The following is a 12,823-nucleotide window of genomic DNA, read 5'->3' as shown; positions in this document are numbered from 1 at the left end:
AAAGTGCTGATGTTCTCGAGCATCAACTAGAGGTGGCAAGACAACGTGTACATGATTGTCAACGTATAATCAACAAGTTGAGACTGGACATGCAGGTATTAGATGCAGGAGTCAAAAAAATGAAACAAGACACTGAGGTAACCATGAAGGAATTGGAGATTTTGCAGACTGAAATTTGTGCTATCTGAATCCGGCCAATCCTATTTTCTAAAGAGATTATAGTTCAAATGTAGTTAAGTTGATGCGCGTCCATGATGTATGAGCTGTATTTGCCCAGTGTATGTAATTTGCTGTTTGTATATGCTTTATTATCACCTGTGCCGAACCATAATGCCCAGTGGGTATAATCGGTTGTAATTTCTTTATTGTATAGTGTAGGATTATTCTACCTTTCTATGCCTTGATCTCTTTCTTGTAATAGTGTAGGCTTTTTAGAGGTGATAGTATTGAGTAGGATTATTCTTTGAATATGCTATATCGTTCAAATGGGGGCCAATTCGCCCGACCATGGCCCTTCACGGGCCGCCGGATCCATGGGCCTTCTACGTCTTGTAGGATCCATGGGCCTTCTACGTCTCGTAGGATCCATGGGCCTTCTACATCTCGTAGGATCCGTGGGCCGCCGGCTCATTTATGGGTCTTGTACGAGCCTTTAATGGGCCGTAGACGGGCCTTTAATGGAAATCATACGTTTTATGGGCTGACCATAACAGGCCGTTAATAGGCCGTATTTGGTGATGCTATGAAAATGGCCCAACGGACTAACAGTCCACAAACGGGCCGACTGTAACGACGGGCTGAATTTGGCCCACAAACAGAAAATGACAGTAACGGGCCGTAAATAACTGAATGCTGCAAATGATCCCAAGAATAAATGGGCCCTCAGAAGGCCGAAAGTTAACTTGGGCTGGAAACGGCCCAACGGAATAACGGGCCGTTAATGGGTATAAAGTGATACACTGTTCATTACGGGCCAGTTTCACCAGGTGGCGTTAATGGGTGAAAAGTAATACACTGTTCATTACGGGCCAGTTTCAGCACAGGCCGCTAATGGGCCAAGAGTTACAAAGGGCCTCATATGGGCCGAAAGACGTCATGGGCTATACATGGGCCAGAAGTGAAAAAGGGCTGGAATCATATTGGACGACCCAAATGATGCTACTGGGCCTAATTCGGATAGGGCGTAACGGGCCTTGGGTTAGCAGGCTGTAAATGGGCTATATGCGAACAGGCCGTTAACAGGCTTTCCATGGGCTGGCCCGCCAGCTTTTGACCAAGTCAAATGGGCCGGCCTTTTCACAGGAATGGGCCACTGTTGGGCCGTGCCACGTGTCGACGTATCATAGGCGCCTTCTGTCCAGTGAGTGGATGACATTTGTCCCAACGATGAGCCGGTACGTGTTTCCTCTAGCCAATGATGATTTTACACATGGAAAATCCCCATTGGTCGGGGCTGTTAACGGGTTATCGGATCCAAAACACGACCCGATAGCTTAACGACGTTCCATTACGGTGGATGCCACGTGTCGATCACCCTTGACGAAAGCACTTCTGTGACGCGCGATTTATTGTCATGGAAGTGGACACTTCCGTGATGATAATTTTGGTAATGTCATGGAACACTTCTACGACAGCACATGTATGACTATCTTGATTCTGTCATAAATTTTTCATGGATGTACATGCATGACAAAAAAAGTGACCTACTGTGACAAACACGTATCATCATGGAAGTGTATTTTTTTTGTAGTGAGGGCTTCGCCAAGCTCTAAGGAGGAGAAGGAAGAGTTGGAGGATGGAGGGGCTGCGCCAGGGAAGGGTGCAACTGCCCTCTCTCTCCCTCACTATATATAGGGGGAAGGGGGTGGAGGAGGCGCCCTAGGGTTCCCTAGGGGAGGGGCGGCGGCCATAGGGGAAACCCTATATGGGTTTGGGCACCCCACCCCTAGGAAACTTGCCCCCCCCAAGCCGGGAGGGGTGGCTGCCCTAGGGGAGGCGCCCCCACCTCTCCAAGTTACATGAGATGGGGTGGGAGGGGCGATCAGCCCCTTAGTGGGCTGATGTGCTCCCTCCCCTTGGCCCATAAGGCCCCCCGACACTTGTCGGGGCCTCCGAAACCACTTTTGGACACGCTGGTCGTCACCCGATACCCCCGGAACAATTCCGGACTCCAATACCCTTCGTCCAATATATCGATCTTCACCCCCGGACCATTCCGGAACTCCTCATCACGTCCAGGATCTCATCCGTGACTCCGAACAACCTTCGCTAACCACATACTATTTCCCATAACAACTCTAGCGTCACTAAACCTTAAGTGTGTAGATCCTACGGGTTCGGGAACCATGCAGACATGACCGAGACAACCTCTGTCCAATAACCAATAGCGGGATCTGGATATCCATATTGGCTCCCACATGTTCCACGATGATCTCATCGGATGAACCACGATGTCGGGGATTCAATCAATCCCGTATACAATTCCCTTTGTCTATCAGTATGTTACTTGCCCGAGATTCGATCCTCGGTATGCTTATACCTTGTTGAATCTCGTTACCGGCAAGTCTCTTTACTTGTTTCGTAACGCATGATCCCGTGGCTCACTCATTAGTCACATTGAGCTCATTATGATGATGCATTACTGAGTGGGCCCAGAGATACCTCTCCGTCACACGAAGTGACAAATCCCAGTCTCGATTCGTGCCAACTCAACAGACACTTTTGGAGATACCCGTAGTTTGCCTTTATAGCCACCCAGTTACGTTGTGACGTTTGGCACACCCAAAGCATCCCTACGGTATTCGGGAGTTGCACAATCTCATGGTCTAAGGAAATGATACTTGACATTAGAAAAGCTTTAGCAGACGAACTATACAATCTTGTGCTATGCTTAGGATTGGGTCTTGTCCATCACATCATTCTCCTAATGATGTGATCCTGTTATCAACGACATCCAATGTCCATGGTCTGGAAACCATAACCATATATTGATCAACGAGCTAGTCAACTAGAGGCTTACTAGGGACATGTTGTGGTCTATGTATTCACACATGTATTACGGTTTCCAGTTAATTCAATTATAGCATGAACAATAGACCATTATCATGAACAAGGAAATACAATAATAACCATTTTATTATTGCCTCTAGGGCATATTTCCAACAGTCTCCCACTTGCACTAGAGTCAATAATCTAGTTCACATCACTATGTGATTGTAATGAATCCAACACCCATGGGGTTTGTTCATATCTCGCTTGTGAGAGAGGTTTATTAGTCAATGGGTCTGAACCTTTCAGATCCATGTGTGCTTTACAAATCTCTATGTCATCTTGTAGATGCAGCTCCCACGCGCTACTTGGAGCTATTCCAAATAACTGCTCTACTATACGAATCCGGTTTATTACTCAGAGTCATCCGGATTAGTGTCAAAGTTTGCATTGACGTAACCCTTTACGACGAACTCTTTTACCACCTCCATAATCGAGAAAATTCCTTAGTCCACTAGTTACTAAGGATAAGTTCGACCACTGTCATGTGATCCATTCCTGGATTACTCTTGTACCCCTTGACTGACTCATGGCAAGGCACACTTCAGGTGCAGTACACATCACAGCATACTGTAGAGCCTACGTCTAAAGCATAGGAGACGACCTTCATCCTTTCTCTCTTTTCTTCCATGGTCAGGTCTTGAGTCTTACTCAATACTCACACCTTGTAACACAGCCAAGAACTCCTTTGCTGATCTATTTTGAACTCCTTCAAAATCTTGTCACGGTATGTATTCATTTGAAAGTACTATTAAGCGTTTTCGATCTATCCTTATAGATCTTGATGCTCAGTGTTCAAGTAGCTTAATCAAGGTTTTCCATTGAAAAACACTTTTCAAATAACCCTGTATGCTTTCCAGAAATTCTACATCATTTCTGATCAACAATATGTCAACAACATATACTCATCAAAAATTCTATAGTGCTCCCACTCACTTCTTTGGAAATACAAGTTTCTCATAAACTTTGTATAAACCCAAAATCTTTGATCATCTCATCAAAGCGTACATTCCAACTCCAAGATGCTTACTCTAGTCCTTAGAAGGATTGCTGGAGCTTTGCATACTTGTTAGCATCTTTCAGGATTGACAAAACCTTCTGGTTGTATCACATACAACCTTTCCTCAAGAAAAACGCCGAGGAAACAATGTTTTGACATCCTATCTACAAGATTCAATAAATAATGCAGTAACTTCTAACATAATTCCAACAGACTCTTAGCATCGCTACGAGTGAGAAAGTCTCATCGTAGTCAACTCCTTGAACTTGTCAGAAAACATCTTAACGACAAGTCGAGCTTTCTTAATGGTGACACTTACCATCATTGTCCGTCTTCCTTTTAAAATCCATCTGCACCCAACAGCCTTAAAACCATCAAGTAGTTCTTCCAAAGTCTATACTTTGTTTTTATACATGGATCCTCTCTCGGATTTTATGGCCTCGAGCCATTCGTCGGAATCCGGGCCCACCATCGCTTCTCCATAGCTCTAGGTTCATTGTTGTCTAGGAACATGACTTCCAAGACAGGATTACACACCACTCTGAAGTAGTACTCATCCTTGTCAACCTATGAGGTTTGGTAGTGACTTGATCCGAAGTTTCATGATCACTATCATAAGCTTCCACTTCAATTGGTGTAGGTGCCACATGAACAACTTCCTGTGCCCTGCTACACACTAGTTAAAGTGACGGTTCAATAACCACATCAAGTTTCCATCATCCTCCCACTCAATTCTTTCGAGAGAAACTTTTCCTCAAGAAAGGACCCGTTTCTAGAAACAATCACTTTTGCTTCCGGATCTGAAATAGGAGGTATACCCAACTGTTTTGGGTATTCTATGAAGATGCATTTATCCGCTTTGGGTTCGAGCTTATCAGCCTGAAACTTTTTCACATAAGTGTCGCAGCCCCAAACTTTTAAGAAACGACAGCTTAGGTTTTTCTAAACCATAGTTCATACAGTGTCATCTCAATGGAATTGCGTGGTGCCCTATTTAAAGTGAATGTGGTTGTCTCTAATGCCTAACCCATAAACGATAGTGGTAATTCGATAAGAGACATCATGGTATGCACCATATCCAATAGGGTGCAGTTATGATGTTCAGACACACCTTCACACTATGGTGTTCCACGCGGTATTAGTTGTGAAACAATTTCCACAATGTATTAATTGTGTGCCAAACTCGTAACTCAAATATTCATCTCTATGATCATATCATAGACATTTTATCCTCTTGTCACGACGATCTTCAACTTCACTCTGAAATTACTTAAACCTTTCAATAATTCAGACTTGTGTTTCATCAAGTAAATATACTCAGCATCTACTCAAATCATTTGTGAAGTAAGAACATAATGATATCCACTGCGTGCCTCGGCACTCATTGGACTGCACACATCAAAATGTATTACTTCCAACAAGTTGCTTTCTTGTTCCATCTTACTGAAAATGAGGCCTTTCAGTCATCTTGCCCATGTGATATGATTTGCATGTCTCAAGTGATTCAAAAACAAGTGATTCCAAACGATCCATCTGTATGGAGTTTCTTCATGCATATCTACCAGCAGACATGGTTCGCATGTCTCAATCTTTTCAAAAACGAGTGAGTCCAAAGATCCATCAACATGGAGCTTCTTCATGCGTTTTATACCAACATGACTCAAATGGCAGTGCCACAAGTATGTGGTACTATCATTACTATCTTATATCTTTTGGCATGAACATGTGTATCACTACGATCGAGATTCAATAAACCATTCATTTTAGGTGCAAGACCATTGAAGGTATTATTCAAATAAATAGAGCAACCATTATTCTCCTTAAATGAATAACCGTATTGCGATAAACATAATCCAATCATGTCTATGCTCAACGCAAACACCAAATAACAATTATTTAGGTTTAACACCAATCCCGATGGTAGAGGGAGAGTGCGATGTTTGATCACATCAACCTTGGAAACACTTCCAACACATATTTTCATCTCACCTTTAGCTAGTCTCCGCAGCCTTTTATTTCGTAACACTTAGCAACCGAACTGGTATTTATTACCCTAGTGCTACTAGGAGTACTAGTAAAGTACACAATAATATAACGTATATCCAAAATACTTCTGTCGACCTTGCCAGCCTTCTCATCTACCAAGTATCTAGGGTAGTTCTGCTTCAGTGACCGTTCCCCTCATTACAGAAGCACTTAGTCTCGGGTTTGGGTTCAACCTTGGGTTTCTTCACTAGAGCAGCTACTGATTTGCCGTTTCATGAAGTATACCTTCTTTCCCTTGCCCTTCTTGAAACTAGTGGTTTAACCATCAACAATTGATGCTCCTACTTGATTTCTACTTTCGCGGTGTCAAACATCGCGAGTTGCTCAAGGATCATCATGTCTATCCCTGATATGTTATAGTTCATCACGAAGCTCTAATAACTTGGTGGCAGTGACTATGGAGAACCATCACTATCTCATCTGGAAGATTAACTCCCACTCGATTCAAGCGATTGTAGTACTCAGACAATCTGAGCACATGCTCAACGATTGAGCTTTTCTCCCTTAGTTTGCAGGCTTAAGAAACTTTCAGAGGTCTCATACCTCTTGACGTGGGCACTAGTCTGAAATCCCAATTTCAGTCTTTGGAACATCTCATATGTTCTGCGACGTTTCAAAAACGTCTTTGGTGCCACAATTCTAAACCGTTAGCATTATGCACTGAACTATCACATAGTCATCAAAATGTGTATGTCAGATGTTTCCCAACATCTATAGATGACGCTCGAGGTTCAGCACACCGAGCGGTGCATTAAGGACATAAGCCTTCTGCGCAGCAATGAGGATAATCCTCAGTTGACGGACCCAGTCTGCATAATTTCTACTATCAACTTTCAACTAAATTTTCTCTAGGAACATATCCTAAACAGTAGAACTAAAGTGTAAGCTACGATATAATTTGCAAAGACCTTTTGACTATGTTCATGATAATTAAGTTCATCTGATTATTTAATGAACTCCCACTTAGATAGACATCCCTCTAGTCATCTAAGTGATACATGATCCGAGTCAACTAGGCCGTGTCCGATCATCACGTGAGACGGACTAGTCATCATGGGTGAACATCTTCATTTTGATCGTATCTACTATATGACTCATGTTCGACCTTTCGGTCTCTTGTGTTCCGAGGCCATGTCTGTACATGCTAGGCTCATCAAGTCAACCTAAGTGTTTCGCATGTGTAAATCTGGCTTACACCCGTTGTATGCGAATGTTAGAATCTATCACACCCGATCATCACGTGGTGCTTCGAAACAACGAATCTTCGCAACAGTGCACAGTTAGGGGGAACACTTTCTTGAAATTTTAGCGAGGGATCATCTTTTTTATGCTACCGTCGTTCTAAGCAAAAACAATGTAAACATGACAAACATCACATGAAAATCATAAAGTGACATGATATGGCCAATATCATCTTGCGCCTTTTGATCTCCATCTTCGAGGCACGGCATGATCACCTTCGTCACCGGCATGAAACCATGATCTCCATCATCGTGTCTTCATGAAGTTGTCTCGCCAACTATTACTTCTACTACTATGGCTAACGGTTAGCAATGACGTAAAGTAATTACATGGCGTTTTTCATTGACACGCAGGTCATGCAATAAATTAAGACAACTCCCATGGCTCCTGCCGGTTGTCATACTCATCGACATGCAAGTCATGATTCCTATTACAAGAACATGATCAATCTCATACATCACATATATATATAATTCATCACATCCTTTTGGCCATATCACATCACATAGCATACCCTGCAAAAACAAGTTAGACGTCCTCTAATTGTTGTTGCATGTTTTACGTGGCTGCTATGGGTTTCTAGCAAGAATGTTTCTTACCTACGCAAAAGCCACAATGGTGATATGCCAATTGCTATTTACCCTTCATAAGGACCCTCTTCATCGAATCCGATCCGACTAAAGTGGGAGAGACAAACACCCGCTAGCCACCTTATGCATCAAGTGCACGTCAGTCGGTGGAACCTGTCTCATGTAAGTGTACGTGTAAGGTCGGTCCGGGCCGCTTCATCCCACGATGCCGCCGAATCAAGATAAGACTAGTAACGGCAAGCAAATTGAACAAATCATCGCCCACAACTATTTTGTGTTCTACCCGTGCATAGAATCTACGCATAGACCAAGCTCATGATGCCACTATTGGGGAACGTAGGAATAATTCAAAATTTTCCTACATGTCACCAAGATCAATCTAGGAGATACTAGCAACGAGAGAGAGGGAGTGCATATTCATACCCTTGAAGATCGCTAAGCGAAAGCGTTACACGAACGCGGTTGGTGGAGTCGTACATGCAGCGATTCAGATCGCAGTCGATTCCGATCTAAGCGCCGAACAACGGCGCCTCCGCGTTCAACACACGTACAGCCCGGGGACGTCTCCTCCTTCTTGATACAGCAAGGGGAGAGGAGAAGTTGAGGGAGGAATCCAGCAGCACGACGGCGTGGTGGAGGAGCTAGTGGTATTCCTGTGGGGCTTCACCAAGCTCTAAGGAGGAGAAGAAAGAGTTGGAGGATGGAGGGGCTGCGCCAGGGAAGGGGTGCGACTGCCCTCTCTCTCCCTCACTATATATAGGGGGAAGGGGGTGGAGGAGGCGCCCTAGGGTTCCCTAGGGGAGGGGCGGCGGCTATAGGGGAAACCCTATATGGGTTTGGGCGCCCCACCCCTAGGAAACTTGCCCCCCCAAGCTGGGAGGGGTGGCTGCCCTAGGGGAGGCGCCCCCACCTCTCCAAGTTACATGAGATGGGGTGGGAGGGGCGCTCAGCCCCTTAGTGGGCTGATGTGCCCCCTCCCCTTGGCCCATAAGGCCCCCCGACACTTGTCGGGGCCTCCGAAACCACTTTTGGACACGCTGGTCGTCACCCGATACCCCCGGAACAATTCCGGACTCCAATACCCTTCGTCCAATATATCGATCTTCACCCCCGGACCATTCCGGAACTCCTCATCACGTCCAGGATCTCATCCGGGACTCCGAACAACCTTCGGTAACCACATACTATTTCCCATAACAACTCTAGCGTCACTAAACCTTAAGTGTGTAGACCCTACGGGTTCGGGAACCATGCAGACATGACCGAGACAACCTCCGGCCAATAACCAATAGCGGGATCTGGATACCCATATTGGCTCCCACATGTTCCACGATGATCTCATCGGATGAACCACGATGTCGGGGATTCAATCAATCCCGTATACAATTCCCTTTGTCTATCAGTATGTTACTTGCCCGAGATTCGATCCTCGGTATCCCTATACCTTGTTGAATCTCGTTACCGGCAAGTCTCTTTACTTGTTTCGTAACGCATGATCCCATGGCTCACTCATTAGTCACATTGAGCTCATTATGATGATGCATTACCAAGTGGGCCCAGAGATACCTCTCCGTCACACGGAGTGACAAATCCCAGTCTCGATTCGTGCCAACTCAACAGACACTTTTGGAGATACCCGTAGTGTGCCTTTATAGCCACCCAGTTACGTTGTGACGTTTGGCACACCCAAAGCATCCCTATGGTATCCGGGAGTTGCACAATCTCATGGTCTAAGGAAATGATACTTGACATTAGAAAAGCTTTAGCAGACGAACTATACGATCTTGTGCTATGCTTAGGATTGGGTCTTGTCCATCACATCATTCTCCTAATGATGTGATCCTGTTATCAATGACATCCAATGTCCGTGGTCAGGAAACCATAACAATCTATTGATCAACGAGCTAGTCAACTAGAGGCTTACTAGGGACATGTTGTGGTCTATGTATTCACACATGTATTACAGTTTCTAGTTAATACAATTATAGCATGAATAATAGACAATTACCATGAACAAGGAAATACAATAATAACCATTTTATTATTGCCTCTAGGGCATATTTCCAACACTATCATGCATGGGTGCAATAGCAACAATTTCATGTTTAACATAAGGAACTATAGCAAGTTCATCTCCATAAGCATAATTCATATTGGCATCTTGGCGACAAGCATAGCAAGCATAATCAAAAAGGGATATTTCAAAAGAATCAACGGGATCATAGCAATCATCCTTCAGTATGCACGAAGGGAAATTAAACAATGTATGAGTTGAAGTGTTACTCTCGTTAGAAGGTGGGCATGGGTAGCTAATCCGCTCTTCCTCCTTTTGTTCTTCGCTCTCCTCATCATCTTTTTCATCCAATGAGCTCACAGTTTCATCAATTTCTTCTTCCATAGACTCCTGCAAAATATTAGTCTCTTCTCGGACAGCGGAGACTTTCTCAATAAATTCATCAATATCGGAATTGAATTCAAAATTTTCATAGCAATATTTAAGTATAGCAAAATTTCCAGGTCTGTAAACAGCATCATCACGATTTTCACACTCTTTAAACAAAGATTCAATTTCATAAGCACCCATAAAAGGAACGAATTCTTCTATTCGTTCCACATCATAGTAATCATATATACCATTAGCATAAGAATCTAAGGTTTCATTATCATTAAATTCGCATGAAAAGGGAAGGTGTGGAGCCTTCATCCTAGAGCAACAAGTATAATCATATCTCAAGCATAGTTGCCGAGCATACCAATGCAACATATAAATTTGATCCCATAATAGTTTCCCTTTTTGAGTCAAGCGATAATCCCTAAAGTGTTCACGTTGATCCAATGTTACTCCCATTATAAAGTTGGATGGGGTTTTCTCAGGATTATCAAAGTAGTACATACTATATTTCACATAATGAGCATCCAGGGTTTTAGGAGGTTCCCCATCTCCATGAGTAGCAAGTAAACCTAATTTTTTTGGTATTTCGTGTTCCATATCCATAACTAAAGATAGAGAACAACTTAGAACAGCAAATAAAAATTACTTAGTGATAAAGAAAACAAGCACACACGAGAATATTCACCCCACGCTATTGCTCCCCGGCAACGGCGCCAGAAAAAGGTCTTCATAACCCACAAGTATAGGGGATCAATTGTAGCCTCTTTCGATAAGTAAGAGTGTCAAACCCAACGAGGAGCTAAAGGTAGAACAAATATTCCCTCAAGTCCTATCGACCACCGATACAACTCTACGCACGCTTAACGTTCGCTTTACCTAGAACAAGTATGAAACTAGAAGTATTTTGTAGGTGTTGTTGGATAGGTTTGCAAGATAATAAATAGCGCGTAAATAAAAAGTAGGGGCTGTTTAGATGAAGACACAACTAAGTTAGTTTTAGTAGAGAGCTTTCTGTCACAAGAAAGTTATTTGTCCCTAGGCAATCGATAACTATACCGGTAATCACTATTGCAATTTTATTTGAGGGAGAGGCATAAGCTAACATACTTTCTCTTCTTGGATCATATGCACTTATAATTGGAACTCTAGTAAGCGTCCGCAACTACTAAAGATCATTAAGGTAAAACCCAACCATAGCATTAAAGTATCAAGTCCTCTTTACTCCCATATGCAAACAACCTACTTACTCGGGTATGTGCTTCTGTCACTCACGCCACCCACCATAAGCAAATCATGAACGTATTGCAACACCCTACAGTGGGGATCCCTCATGCTTGTGTGACACGGAGAGCACCATAGGATAGCACCAATAATAAAACATGCAACTCAAACCAATCACGATCATCAATTAACCCATAGGACAAAACGAATCTACTCAAACATCATAAGATAGCCATACATCATTGGGAAATAATATATAGCGTTGAGCACCATGTTTAAGTAGAGATTACAGCAGGTAAAAGAGGGGTTACACCGCTGCATAGAGGGGGGAAGAGTTGGTGATGACGGCGGTGAAGTTGTTGGTGTAGATTACTGTGATGATGATGGCCCCGGCGGCGTTCCGGCGCCACCGGAAGAGAGGGGGAGAGGCCCCCCTTCTTCTTCCTCTTCTTCTTCTTCTTCTTATTCTTCTTCTTCCTTGACCTTCTCCCTAGATGGGAGAAGGGTTTCCCCTCTAGTCCATGGCCTCCATGACATGGGAGGGTCGAGAGCCCCTCCGAGATTGGATCTGTCTCTCTCTGTTTCTGCGTTCCCGATTCTGGCCTTTCACCGTTTCTTAAATTCCCGGAGATCTGTAACTCCAATTGGGCTGAATTTTGGACACGATTTTTATCCGGATATTAGCTTTCTTGCGGCGAAATAAGGGGATGAACCGCCTTACGGGGTGGCCACGAGGGTCAGGGGCGCGCCCCCTGCCTTGTGGGCCCCTTGAGCATCGTCTCGCGTTGATTTCACTTCCCAAAATTCACATATATTCCAAAAAAATCTCCGTCAGTTTTTATCCTGTTTGGACTCTGTTTGATATGGATTTTCTGCAAACAATAAACATGCAACAAACAGGAGCTGGCACTGGGCACTGGATCAATATGTTAGTCCCAAAAATAGTATAAAAAATTGCCAAAAGTATACAAAGGTTGTAGAATATTGGCATCGAACAATCAAAAATTATATATACGACGGAGACGTATCATACCGGATTACTAGTATTAGTATAGATGGATCACGCGAAGCACCAAGTTTTTTTCTTTAGGGGGCGAAGCACCTAGTTTAAAAGGAAAAAAGGTGGTACACTCACAGCACCCCTGTCGCAGTCGCATTGCACCCCACACACGTTCAGCCCTACACATGGCTCACGCAAACGGAACGCGCTTCGGCTTGCCTCTTCACTGACACGTGGGACTGCACTTGGAGAAACCGACCATGCGCCAAACTCCCCCCGCCCAC

The sequence above is a fragment of the Triticum aestivum genome, chromosome 3A, assembly GCF_018294505.1.
Source record: "Triticum aestivum cultivar Chinese Spring chromosome 3A, IWGSC CS RefSeq v2.1, whole genome shotgun sequence".
NCBI classification, from domain to species: domain Eukaryota; kingdom Viridiplantae; phylum Streptophyta; class Magnoliopsida; order Poales; family Poaceae; genus Triticum; species Triticum aestivum.
Note: the sequence above shows the minus strand (reverse complement) of the source record.